Source organism: Hemitrygon akajei, chromosome 6 (assembly GCF_048418815.1).
Source record: "Hemitrygon akajei chromosome 6, sHemAka1.3, whole genome shotgun sequence".
Taxonomy (NCBI): Eukaryota; Metazoa; Chordata; class Chondrichthyes; order Myliobatiformes; family Dasyatidae; genus Hemitrygon; species Hemitrygon akajei.
In genome coordinates this window covers 49,907,176-49,922,157 of record NC_133129.1, presented here as the reverse complement: position 1 = coordinate 49,922,157, position 14,982 = coordinate 49,907,176, and the positions used below count along the sequence as shown (strand labels likewise).

General features: G+C 43.2%; 1 protein-coding gene across 2 annotated transcripts in view; it reads right to left on the bottom strand.

Moving 5' to 3' along the window:
- Window positions 1-14,982, bottom strand: part of LOC140728714 (trans-2,3-enoyl-CoA reductase-like) — a 184,134-nt gene that overhangs the window by 77,665 nt on the left and 91,487 nt on the right. The window lies entirely within an intron of this gene.

The window sequence follows — 14,982 nt, the reverse complement described above, 5'->3', positions numbered from 1 at the left end:
TTAAGAGGCTGTCAGATAGCCTCATAAATATGCAGGGATAGGGGCATATGGATCATGTATAAGCAGAAGGAATACAGTTTAATTTGACAATGTGTTTGGCACAGGCATGGTGGACTAAAGGATCTGTTCTTGTGCTGTAGTGTTCTATGTTCAATGTTCTAATTAGAATTGGTGGGCCTCCTCACAGAACAATCATATTCCCTCACTTCCCCTTTCTGTGTTCTCTCAGACATACCCAGCCCCAATTCCCCTGCTATGTACACGAGGAATCATTATTCTAACCTGTTGATTTAACATGGTGCACTTGTTTGGAAGGTCGGAGGAAACCAGAGCCCCTGGAGCAAAGCCATAGTGAGAGCATGCAAACTCCACACAGAAGAGAGAAACGATCAAGCCAGGACTGCCCAAGCTGTACTATCTGCAGCCATTCACAGCAATTTACGTTCTGCAAAACACTGTTTCCTAGTGGTTTTCCCTGCCAAGTTAGAAAGTTTCTATATTTATAGTACAATTTGCCCTAGCCTACAAGTCTTAAAAACATATTATTTGTTTCTGCTATATTCTCAACACCAAGAAATTGTCACAAAAAAAGCACAATTTCCTATCCATAAAATCACAAGGACGCAGCCTGATGGCCTTACTATTTTTAAAATGTCTACCACAGCTTTCGTAATGATAGTTTCTAGCTATTTTTCCAATGTGTTTGCCCAACAACTTCCTGTCTTTTGTTCATTCCTTTTTCAAAGTGAGATTGTGCATTTCCATGTTTCCTATCCACTGGAAAAATTTGAACTATCAAAGGGAATTTAAAAGACCACAGGCTCTCCATCCATTAACCCCGTCCTCAGTTGTTGAAGAGCGGAAGGTTCAAGCCATCAGGTCTGGAGGATTTGTTTGATATTTGAACCATTTTTCTACATCAAGAGTTCCTAACCTGGGGCCCACAAACCCCTCGGTTAATGGTAGGGATCCATGGCATAAGAAAAGTTGGGAGCCTTGGTCTACATGAACTATGATGATAAATATTTTAAATCCCTCTTGCCCCTCAGTTTCCACTCTGTTTTTCTACAATTATTAGGTTGTCTTAACATCGTCCTTACTACTGATCAATTTGCTGCTCATTTACTGAGCAATTTCTGCCAATATTAACATTCTATTCAGTTTAGTTACTATTTAATGAAAGAGCTTCCCTTTTATAACAATAATATCATATATCTGCAGAAGTCCTGTATGCTAACTTAGCCCTATTGGATTTTCACAACACCCTTTGATTCACAACACACTTGATTGAGTTCACTTCTCCTATAAAGCTAATATTGCCAGAAAAACCACTGGAAGAACTGTAGGTGTCCATTCAAAAATCTGAAAATTGGCTGAAGTTTTTAAAGTGTTAAGGAAATGGTGAAAATCTCAGTGAAAGTTCACGGCTGTCTTTAGACTGATGATAACTTGTGGAAACGTTTAATAACAGTTGATAAATCAGTAAAGTTAATATCCCAGGCAGTGTGTTAGATAATGAATGTATGTTCGGCTTAGGGGAGCAAATTTCAGAGAGAAACTGTTTAAATTTGGAGCTCCTCCTACTGCTTCTCAGTTAATGTCACATATAGCAGCAGGGATGGCACATGGCTGAACCTCTAATAAATTCATCTGTGGTCCCAACCAAAACAAATAAATTACAAATCGAAAGGTCTACCAAATCAACAATTGTTGCTCTCTAGTTGAGGACACTGAAGCTGGAATTAGAGTCAGCTATACTGGCAGTCCCCTCCTTCATACTTCAAGCTCCACTAACCACGGAGTTTTTCAGTTCGATCCAAGCAGAGATGTATGCTATGTGTATGGGGCATATTGAGGCTATTTCCTTTGGCTCCCCCCAGCTAACCATCTTGAAACGAGCAAGTTTCACAGATGGAGGATGCCAGCAGATGTGTTTAAAGAAGGCATCAGGGCTTTCAACCAAGGTAGATCATAAGTATTTAATGTTTGTTCCCACTGCAAAAACCGCAGTAATAAGTAGTGATACTAATTTAGATTCTGTATTTTTGCATGTGTTTATTGACTGCCTCGGAGCAGGCAATGATTATGAATCGACCTTCAGCTAGAATTACTTGATTCCTAAATTCTTTTCAATTTTGTGACGTAAGACAGATGTTAGAGTCTCGGATGGTAGTTGAAAAGTTCTGCTTAAGGAAGAGCAAGAGACATTACCTAATGTCTGAATGTGTCCCGCTGTATGGTTTTCACATCTGTCAGTGGCGAATAAGTTAAAAGAGCTGAAGGAAGAGCAGCAGAACACATGAGCCAGAGCTTCAGAATTAGAGCATGAGGACTCGTCGAACTTGCTTTTGATGTGGGACAAGTACTTCTGACGTGCACAAGTCCATATTACTTCTAACCCCAGTTCCAGTTTAATAGTCTGAGAGCACTTTATACACAGCTTCTACACAAGCAGGTGTCTTAAGAGTTCAAAAGGCTTCACCTCTGACAGTCAGACACACGGTTATTCAGACATTACAGAAATAACCCAGGAGACACAAGAGACTGCAGATGCTGGAATCTGTGATGGGGGTTGGGTTTGGAGGAGAAGGAATTGTCCGCATTAGGACTGATACATGATTCAACCCAAAATATGAACAGTTTTGTTCCCTGCTCTGAATGCAGCTGAAACAGAAGAGCTCATTTAACAGATGATTTGTTGCACTGAAACCCATCCTTCCCTTCAGCCCTGCATGCAACAGGTTTATTTGTGGCATTAAATTCCAAATGCGGAGTCAACGCCAATGTTCCCAGTTGGCTGGTGTTTCTCAAGTGCGTTAACTACAGTAAACTTGGGATATGAGCTGTGACTTATCTCCCCCCCCCCCACTTTATCAATTATAGAAAATTAACATTTAAAGTATAGTCAAACATCATCCGACTTCACTTTTGACCATCAAACCTCAACTTGTTCTTTCTCACACTGTTAATATTTGATAAATATGTTCAGACAGGTGTTTGTTTTTTGTTTAAATCAGTGATTGCAAATTTTCACCAGTAAGAGGGACCTTGATGCATATGAAGACAGAATAAAGCAGGCTAAAATATTGGAACTTGTTGAAGTTAAGAAAGGCGGTTTACTGGAACATTTGAAAAACACTAAAATAGATAAGTTTCCAGGGACAAACGGATCTACTGTAGATTACTATGTGAAGTGAAATACAAGACTGTTCCATCTTTGTTGACGATCTTTACGCCTCACTGGCCACAGGAATAGTACCAGAAAATTTGAGGGTGGATATTGTTATTGCTTTGTTCAAGAAAGGTAATAGGAATAACCCTGGGAATTATAGACCAGCACATTTTACAAAAGCAGTGGGCAAACTATTGCTTAGAAACAGGATTTATGGCATTTGTAGAAGCATTGTCTGATTAGGAATAGTCAGCATGGCTTTGTGAGGGACAGGTTGTGTCTCACAAACCTGATTGACTTCTTCCAGGAAGTGACACAACAAATTGATGAGTAGAGTGGTGGATGTGGTGTATATGGATTTTAGTAAGGCATTCAACAAGGTTACGCCTGATAGGGTCATTCAGATAGTAAGGAGGCATGGCATGCAGGCCAACTTGGCAATGTGGATAAAGAACTAGCTTGTTCACAGAAAGAAGGCAGAGAGTAGCAAAAAATGAAGCTTACTTTGGTGGAGGTTGGTGACCAGTGGTCTGATCGGCAATTTCTGCTCTTTGTGATTTTTTATAAATGATTTGGATGAAGACGCAAAATAGTGGGTTAGTAAGTTTGCAGATGGTACAAAGATTGATGGTTTCATGGGTATGGAGAATAGCTGGGCTAAGAAGTGGCAGACGGCATTCAATCTGGTAAAGTATGAAGTGATACATTTTGGAAGATCAAAATAGAAAGGTAAAAGGCAGGATTCTTAGCAGTGTGGAGGAACAAAGGGATCCTGGTGTCTGCAATTATGGACCCATCAGTATTACAGTGCAAGTTGATGGGGGGGGGGGGGGTTATAAAGGTGAATATCATGCTGGCCTTCATCTGTCTGGTGATTGAGTTCAAAAGCCGTGGATGTGGAAGAATTAGAGAGGGTGCAGAGCAGGTTTGTCAGGATGTTGCCTGAAGTTTGAGTGAGCTACGAAATTTCTCTTTGGAGAAAGCAGGATGAGAAATGACTTGAAGGAAGTGTATGAACATGATAAGAGGTGTATTGTAGATAGAGTGACCAGCCAGCACCTTTTTCCCCAGGGTGGAAATGGCATACGAGAGGGCATAATTTTAAGATGATTGGAGTAAAGTATAGGGGGAATAGAGAGAGTATTTTGTAGAGAATGGTGGGTATGTTGAAAAAGCTGGCTGACAGAGGCAGATGCATTAGGGACAATTTAAGAGACTCTTAGGCAGGCATATAGATGAAAGAAAAATGGAGAGCTAGGTGGGAGGAGAGAGCTAGATTAATCTTAGTGTAGGTTAAAAAGTTGGCATGACGTTGTGGGCTGAAAGGCCTGTACTAGGCTGTATGGTTCTGTCTTCTATTTTCTTTGATCACTGGGAGACCTGATCTAGCAGAATAAATTATGATCCTAACCTAACAAGTTCATGAATAGCGTGTTCATGTGTGTTCAAGTACAAGTTCATGTTCAAGTACAATTCCTCCCTCACCACCATTCAGGGCCCCAGACAGTCCTTCCAGGTGAGGCAACACTTCACCTGTGACACGTACAAACAAGCTGGAGGAACTCAGCAGGTCTGGCAGCATCCGTGGAAACGAGCAGTCAACGTTTCGGGCCAAGACCCTTCATAAAAATAGTATGAAGTATGAATAGTAGTAAAAATGCTATTCCCTATTCCCAGTTCCTCCATCTCTGTCGCATCTGCTCCCAGGATGAGGCTTTCCATTCCAGGACATCACAAATGTCCTCTTTCTTTAAGGATCATGGTTTCCCTTCTGCCGTCATCAATGATGCCCTCACCTGCATCTCCTCTATTTCCCGCACTTCGGCCCTCATCCCATCCTCCCGTCACTACAACAGGGACCGTGTTCCCCTTATCCACACTTACCACCCCACCAGCCTCCGGATCCAGCATATTATCCTCCACAACTTCCACCACCTTCAACAGGACCCCACCACTAAGCTCATCTTTCCCTCTCTACCCCTCTCCGCTTTCTGCAGGGATCGTTCCCTCCACAACTCCCTGGTTCACACATCCCTCCCCGCAGATCTCCCACCTGGCACTTATCCCTGCAAGCGTAAGTGCTACACCTGTCCCTATACCTCCTCTCTTACCACCATTCAGGGCCCCAAACAGTCCTTCCAGGTGAGGCAACACTTCACTTGTGAGTCTGTTGGAGTAATCTATTGCATCAGGTGTTCCCGGTGCGGCCTCCTCTACATCGGCGAGACCTGACGCAGATTGGGGGACCTTTTCGTCGAGCACCTATGCTCCGTCCGCCACAACAGACAGGATCTCCCGGTTGCCACTCACTTCAACTCTGGTTCACATTCCCATTCGGATAAGTCCATACATGGCCTCCTCTACTGCCATGATGAGGCCAAACTCAGGCTGGAGGAGCAACACCTCATATACCATCTGGGTAGTCTCCAACCCCTTGGTATTAACATCAAATTCTCCAACTTCCAGTAATTCCCTCCCTCTCCCTTCCTCCATCCCACTTTCACTCTGCCTCCTTTTCCAGATGCCTATAACCTCTCTCATGATTCCGCCTTCTTCTACTACCCATAGTGCTTTCCCCTTACATTCCTTCTTCACCTTTCCTGCCTATCCCCTCCTTGCTTCCCCTCCCCCACCCCTTGATCTTTCCTTTGATTGGTTTTTCACCTGGCACCCACCAGCCTTCTCCTTCCCACCCTCACCCCAACTTCTTTATAGGGCCCCTGCCCCCCTCTTCTTCAGTCCTGACGAAGGGTCTCGGCCCAAAACGTTGACTGCTCGTTTCCAGGGATGCTGCCCGACCTGCTGAGTTCCTCCAGCTTGTTTGTACGTGTTGATTTGACCACAGCATCTGCAGTGTATTTTGTGTTTACTTCACCTGTGAGTCGTCTGCTGTGGTATACTGCGTCCGATGCTCCCGGTGCAGCCTTTTATATATTGGTGAGACCCGACGCAGACTGGGAGACCATTTCGCTGAACACCTATGCTCTGTCCGCTCTGAGAAAGCAGGATCTCCCAGTGGCCACACATTTTAATTCCATGTCCCATTCCCATTCTGATATGTCTATCCATGGCCTCTTCTACTGTAAAGATGAAGCTACACTCAGGTTGGAGGAACAACACCTTATATTCCATCTGGGTAGCCTCCAACCTGATGGTATGAACATTGATTTCTCTAACTTCTGTTAATGCCCCTCCTCCCCTTCTTACCCCATTTCTGATTTATTTATTCCCCCCCTCCTTTTTTTTCTCTCTCTGCCCATCACTCTTTGCCTATTCGCCATCTCCCTCTGGTGCTCCCCTCCCCCTTTCTTTCTCCCTAGGCCTCCCTGTCCCATGATCCTTTCCCTTTTCCAGCTCTGTATCCCTTTTTCCAATCACCTTTCCAGCTCTTAGCTTCACCCCACCCCCTCCTGTCTTCTCCTATCAGTTTGGATTTTCCCCTACCCCTCCTAACTTCAAATCTCTTACTATCTTTTCTTTCAGTTAGTCCTGACGAAGGGTGTCGGCCCGAAACGTCGACAGCGCTTCTCCTTATAGATGCTGCCTGGCCTGATGAGTTCACAATCAAGGTTGCCTGGATGTTGAAATATACATCATATCCGAGTTTTTTCTTTGATGAAGTGACAGTTATATCCATTCCCTCTCTGGGTAACTCCTACCAGATGCGTTTAACTGCTCACTTTATCTCCAAATATTAAACAACAACAAACCTGTGTGGTTTCAGAGTTTCAGCATTTCAATGGACACCAGTAAGAACACTCAGTTTGCATGGAATGCCCCATTACTTTGGATTATCTAAGTCTGTTCTGACCAAGTAGAGTTCAGTTCATTATGAATCTCACATCCCATCTCTAAAGCTACATCCAAGGTTAGCTGTCAGTAGATAGGAAATTACTCCCCACAGATATGATTGATGATACCTCGAAAGACCTTCCACAGATGACAAGGACAGGCTGATGCTGAAAGTAATTCCTGAGCCTGAAGCACAAGGCAGAGAACTTCTGGCCACTTCTGACACTGGGATACTTTTCCCTATTCATCCATTGAAAGTTCAATGATAGAGAAACCTCAGGGAATAATACAAAGCGCATTCATTCTATTCTTGAAATCTTTCTCCAGAAAATTTGCAGTGCATGAATGAAGGATTATCAAGGGATACCATGAATAATGAGCTGAAACGAGTATATTCACAGATTGTTCTACGTGTTATAGAAGTAGTACATGTACACTTGCAGAAAGTGTGATGCAACAAGAGAAGTTCCACAAAGAGAATAATTATGAATGCATAACCCTATGCTCCAAATATCTGTGGGGCAGATATGACGGGAACTGATCAAAGAATTGTATGGATGGCTGCATATTCTTTTCCAGCAAACAAGGACAGCTTGCATATTGATACAAAGCCCTCCAGTGTATTTTTGGGGAGGATTAAGCTTTCCATCTGTATTTTTGTAATCTGTTTATCTATTTCAACAAGGGAAATGTAGACTTATCCTTGAATGAGTCAGAAATAAAATCACAGAATCATTAAAAAGGAAACCATTTGATCCATCATAACTGTGCAGTCAAATAACTGGCTATTCAATCTGATGCCACTTTCGAGTTTTAGGTTCATATCCCTGCTGGTCAGATCTCTGCAAGAACACATCCAAATTTATTTTGAATAGGATGAGGGTTTATGACTCTACTACTAAGTGGCTTAGAGAATTCTGCCATCCCCTGCGTGAAAATATTCTCATTATCATTTCAATCTTTCTACCAATGACTTCAAGTAAACGTCCACTGGTTATTGGCCATTCATGTAAACCCACCAGATTCGTAGAATCATACACAGACCCTTGAGTCCAGCAAGTCATTTCTGACCATGGCGCCTGCTCAGCCAATCATGATTTCCTGCATTCAGCCCATATTCTTGGAAGCTCTGCCCCTCCAGGTACCTATCCCATTGTTTCTTAACTGATACTATTGTGCCTGCCTCAAACACTTCCTCTGGTATCTTGTTTCATGTACCCACAGCCACCTGTAAGAAAAAGTGACTCCTCAGGTCCCTTTTAAATCTTACCCCTCTTATCTTAAACCTCTGCCCCATTTTTTTTTTTTACTTCCCCATCTTCAGAATCAGAATCAGGCTTAATATCACTGGCATATTGCACTTCCGGGGCTCCTAGGGGCAGCTCGAGTAGCAGAACTTTCAATGGATAGGATTAAATATTCTCGTTTCAGCCTGATACAGCTAAAAAGCACAACTGCTTCCACGATCAGTACAGTCAACAAAGATGTGTTAATGCGTTTAAAAGAACTATCAGTGCTTAAAACTGATGGAAAGAATACTGATTGTGGACACATGTGTCCATGTAGGATTCCACGTGGCTGCAGGCCAGGGATGTAAGTGCATTTAAGGAAATTGGGTTTTAAACTCTGAATACCGACTATCTTGCAGGCAAACATGCAGTCTCTGGTGAATAAAATCAATTATCTCAGAGCTAGGGTGCTGAATCAGAAGGACGTTAGGACCGCGTGGGTCCTTTGTTTCATGGAATCCCGGTTAACCCCTTCTGTACCAGACACAGCGATTCAGATCGACGGGTTTACTGTACACCATCAGGATAGATCTATAGAGTCTCTCAAAAGCAGATGTGGAGGAGTATGCCTCATGATCAACTCTTCTTGGTGCACAAATATATCAGTGCTGTCCCAATTCTGCTCACCAATCCTGGAATATCAAGCAGTGCCGTCCTTTTTACCTACTGCAGGAGTTCTCCGAGATCATTTTGGTAGCAGTATACATTCCTCCACAGGCCAATGGCAATCGGGCTTTAGATGATCTGAGCAATGGGATCAACATGCACGAAACAGCGCACCCTAATGCCTTCACCATCATTTTGGGAGATTTTGTCCAGGCCAGTCTAAAAACATTACTAAGCAATCAGAAAATCAGGTATGATTTGCAGAGGGATATTTCAAGGGCGAAGAGACAATTTTGAATGAGGTTGGAGGCGACATCAGATATACAACAACTCTGGCAGGGTTTGCAAGACATTACTTCCTACAAAGTGAAACCCAATAGCATGAATGGCAGTGACGCTTCACTACCAGATGAACCCAATGCCTTCTATATCCACTTTGAAAGGGAGAACACAACTACAGTTGTGAAGATCCCTGCTGCACCTGATGACCCTGTGATCTCTGTCTCAGAGGCGGATGTTAGACTGTCTTTAAAGAGAGTGAACCCTTGCAAGGCAGAAGGTCCAGACGGAGTACCTGGTAAGGCTCTGAAAACCTGTGCCAACCAACTGGCAGGAGTATTCAAGGACACTTTCAAACTCTCACTGCTACAAGCAGAAGTTCCCACTAGCTTCAAAAAGGCAACAATTATACCAGTGCCTAAGAAGAATAATGTGAGCTGCCTTAATGACTATCACCCGGTAGCACTCACACTGACAGTGATGGAATGCTTTGAGAGGTTGGTCATGACTAGACTGAACTCCTGCCTCAGCAAGGACCTGGACCCATTGCAGTTTGCCTATCGCCACAATAGGTCAATGGCAGATGCAATCTCAATGGCTCTTCACATGGCTTTAGACCACTTGGACAACACAAACACCTATGTCAAGATGCTGGTCACCAACTATAGCTCAGCATTTAATACCATCATTCCCACAATCCTGATTGAGAAGTTGCAGACCCTGGGCCTCTGTGCCTCCCTCTGCAATTCGATCCTCAACCTCCTACCCAGAAGACCACAATCTGAGCGGATCAGTGATAACCTCTCCTCCTCGTGATGATCAACACTGGTGCACCTCAGGGGTGTGTGCTTAGCCCATTGCTCTACTGTCTATATATCTATGTCTGTGTGGCTAGGCATAGCTCAAATACCATCTATAAATTTGCTGACGATACAACCGTTGTTGGTAGAATCTCAGGTGGTGACAAGAGAGCATACGGGAGTGAGATATGCCAATTAGTGGAGTGGTGTTGCAGCAACAACCTGGCACTCAATGTCAGACAAAGGAACACATAGCAATCCTCATAGAGGGATCAGAAGTGAAGAGAGTGAACAGTTTCAAGTTCCTGGGTGTCAAGATCTCTAAGGATCTAACCTGATCCCATCATACTGATGCAGTTATAAAGAAGGCAAGACAGCAGCTATTCTTCATTAGGAGTTTGAAGAGATTTGGTATTTCAAGAAAGACACTCAAAAATTTCTATGGATGTACCATGGAGAGCATTCTGACAGGCTGCATCACTTTCTGGTATGGAAGGGCTACTGCACAGGACTGAAGAAGCTGCAGAGGTTTGTAAATTTAGTTGGCTCCATCTTGGGTACTAGCCTACAAAGTACCCAGGACATCTTCAAGGAGCAGTGTCTCAGAAAGGCAGAGTCCATTATTAAGGACCTCTAGGACCTAGGGCATGCCCTTTTCTCGCTATTACCATCAGGTGGGAGATACAGGAGCCTGAAGACACACACTCAGTGATTCAGGAACAGCTTCTTCCCCTCTGCCATCCGATTCCTAAATGGACATTGAATCCTTGGATGCTACCTCACTTTTTTATTATATATAATTTCAGTTTTTTGCACAATTTTTAATCTAGTCAATATACCAATACTGTAATTGATTGATTGATTGATTATTATTTTTCTTCTTTTTCTATTTTATGCATTGTATTGAACTGCTGCTGCTAAGTTAACAAATTTTATGACACATGCTAGCGATAATAAACCTGATTCTGATTCTTATTCTGATATTGTGAAATTGATTGTTTTGTGACAGCAGTACAGCAGTACATTGCAATACATAATAAAATAACTTTAAATTATAAGAAATTGGCTAAATCTTCACAGAAATAGTAAAAAAAAACTATATGAAAAAGAACAAATTTGAACACCATCAATACTACTGCAGCCTTATATAACAGTATTACTAGGTCTGGTTGGTAGGCCAGTATCTGCTTATTCATCTTTATTTGGAAGTCTCACAGGATCTTAGCTTTGTCAGTCTCCACTCCCTTCTTGGGTGTTTCCCATTTGGACTTGGGAGAGTCCAATCCTTACTTGGCACAGATGATCCATTGACAATCCATACTCAGTTGTAGGAATTGTGCATAGGAATATCTGTGCTGAATTAGCAGATATGCGCGCACGCACACGCACACACACACACACACACACACACACACACACACACACACACACACACACACACACACACACACACACACACACACACACACACACACACACACACACACATATATATATATATATATATATATATATATAGTGAGCTAGTGTGAATAGGTCCATTGTCCATTCAGAAATTTGATGGTGGAGGGGAAGAAGCGGTCCCTAAAATGTTGAGTGTGTGTCTTCAGACTCCTGTACCTCCTCCTTGATGGTAGCAATAAGAAGAGGGCATGTTGTGCGTGTGTGTGTGGGGCCTCCGTCGGTCATGATCAGCCATGGGTACTGCGCCTCTGGTAATCTCTGGCTTGTCGAGCAACATCGACTGTGGCTATTGAACCCAATCCTGGAACGGCAGGCTCTGCCACAGTTGCTGCATGTGTAGGGCGTTGTGGAATTGTTGTCCACTGTCCACTATGCTTTCTGTTTGCTCTAGGTGTTGCTGAAGAGTACCTCACCATTTGTTGCGGTCATCTGCTGTATCCTCCCAGCACTCTGAGTTCATTTTTAAGGCTTTCATGTTGTGCTTACAGAGGTCCTTGAAATGAAGCTGGGCTCTACCAACGTTCCTCTTGCCTGTTGCTAGTTCTCCGTAGAGGATGTCCTTTGGCAGTCTACCATCCTTCATGCGACGGACGTGGCCCAGCCAGTGCAGTCTGTATTGTCTTAAAAGCATGAACGTTGTGGAAAGTCCAGCTCGGGAGAGGACCTCAGAGTTTGGAACTTTGTCTCTCCAGGTGATGCTGAGGATGCGGCGAAGGCTACACACATGAAAACTGTTGAGTTGCCTCTCCTGCTTGGAGTAGATGGTCCAAATATCCTTGTCCAGGTCTAAAGAAAACAAATGTCCTTGCCCAGAACGTAGTGGAGACACCAGTCATTGATCTAGAAGTGGTCCACAAATTCACATACTTGAGGTCGATCATCAGCAACATTCTCTCCTTCGATGCTGAAATCAATAGGCGTATCGGCAAAGCGGTATTGATCCTTGCTCGGCTCTCCTCACGGGTCTGGGAGAATCCGAAACTCACTACAAAGACCAAGACTACTGTGTACAATGCATACGTTGTCAGCACCCAGCTGTATGGTAGCCCTGGATGATGGGGGTTCTAAATCATGGATGCTGCCTTTCACTCTGAAAGAGGTCCTTGATGCTGGGAAGACTAATGCCCACGATGGAGCTCAGTAGTCTGCAACTTTCTGATCCTGTGCAGTGGCTTCTCTATGCCAGATGGTGATGAAACCAGTAGGAATCCTCTCCATGGTACATACTGTGTATAGAAATTTGTGAGTTTTTGGTGGCAGACCAAATCTCCTCAAACTCCTTATGAAATATAGTTGCTGCCATGCCTTCCTTGTAATTGCATCAACATTTAGGACCCAGAGCAGGAACTTGAAACTGCTCACCCTTTCCACTGCTTATCCCTCAATGAGGACTGGTGTGTGTTCCCTCAATTTCCCCTTCCTGAATTCCACAATTAATTCCTTGGTCTTTCTGACACTGAATGAAAGGTTGTTGTTGATACAGTGCTCAACCAGCTGATATATCTCATTGTTCTAAGCCTCCTTATCACCATCTGAAGCTTTGCCAACTCTGTGTCTTTGGCGAATGTATAGATTGCACTTGAGCTGTGTCTAACAACACAGTTGTGAGTGTAGAAAGAGTAGAGCAGTGGACTAAGCACACATCTCTAAGATTCACCTGTGTTGATTGTCAGCAAGTAGGAGGTATGTTTCCAATATGCACTGATTGTAGTCTCCCAATGAGGATGCCCAGGATCCAGTTGACCCTTGATCCTAGAGTGATTTGTAGAGGTCCAGGTTCTTGAACTTGTCTGATTGTAGTGAGGGTTTGATGGTGTTGAATGCTGAGCTGTAATCAATAAACTGCAGACTGATGTAGGTATTGCTGTTGTCCATGTGATCCAAGGCCTAGTGTGGAGCCATTGAGTTTGCACTGATGCAGACTTATTGTGGTGTCCAGGTCCTTGCTTTGGGCAGGATTTAATTCTGGAAACACTGATCCCATCTACCTTATCTATGCCTCTCATAATTTCAAACGTTTCTCTAAGGTCAACCCTCATTTGCCAGTTTTATAAGGGATACAGATCTAGCCTGGTCAATCTCTCTCTGTAACTCCAGCACTCTAGTCCTGGCAACAACCACATTTAAACTTACTTCACTTTTCCAGTTTATCCATGTCTTTCCTATAACAAGATGACCAAAACTGTACGTAGAAGTCCTCCTGATTTATTAGCGGGTGGCAAGGGAGCTGTATGGCGTTGGTCATAGTGAGGACTAAGGCCTCAAGCTGTGGGTTTGCCTGTTTACAACCACCCAGGAGAGAGGCATCAGTACACACATTCGGAGACAGTATGGCAGAGCATCCAAGATTCAGCACTGCCCCCCCCCCACACCCAGTGTTCGCTCAGTAAAAGACGAGTTGTATTGTGTTCTACTGTAGACTGCCACAAATTTCCTGGACTCAAGTTCTTGGACTATATTTTTTTGTGTGACTTTATTTTACTGATAACTTGTATGTACTTCCTATCTTATATGTGCTACCTTGCCTTGTGCTGTATGTGACTGTTGGTACTGAGTTTTGTACCCTGGCCCTAGGGTAACGTTTGGCTGTATTCATGGGTATTCATGTATGGCTGAATGACAATTAAAACTAAACTTGAACTTGATGTGGCCTCACCAGCGACTCTTATAACTGCAACAGTTTTCCAGATCCTATACTTAATGCCCTGAATGATCAAAGCCAGCATGCTAAATGCTTTTTTTTCTTACCACCCTATCTACCCATGATGCCACTTTCAACAAACTACTCACTGGTACTCCTTGGTTCCCTTGTTCCATTATACTCCCTAGTACCTTATCATTCATAGTACAAGTCCAACATCAGTTCTTTCCTAAATCTTCTTGGTCTTTCATAGTTTTTCACATTTTAATTACATCTTCCCTCAACCTTGCCTTTTCTAAGTAATCAACTGTTTGTATGCTTATGATCTTCTGCTGTTATAGAACATCCAAGGTTCGACATGTTGTGCATTGAACATGATGTTCTACATACCACTATTGTAAAACATGGTTAATTCTGTCACCTTTCTGTCTACATGAACCAGTCTATCTATTCTCCTCTGATCTCTCTCATTAACAAGGCATTGTCATCCATAGAACTGCCACTCATTGGATGATTTTTTGTTTTTCACACTATTCTCTGTAAACTCTAGACACTGTTGTGTGTGAAAATCCCAGGAGGTCAGCAGTTTCTGAGATACACAAACTGCCCTGCCTGGCACAAACAATCATTTCACAGATGATCAAAGTCACTTAGATCACATTTCTTCCCCATTCTGATGTTTGGTCTGAAAACCAACTGAACCTTTTGACCATGCATGTATAATTTTATGTATGTATTGAGTTACTTTCACATGATTGCTGATTAGATATTTGCATTAACGAGCAGGTGTACCTAATAAAGTGACCACTGAGTGTTTTTTTCCTATTAGAACTGTGATTGTTCATCTGGTTTCTCACTTCTTCAGGGACATGACCTATACCCAGCAGAGACATGGGAACATACTGTCTGCGTCAGACAAAATGGGTCAGTTGTCCTTCC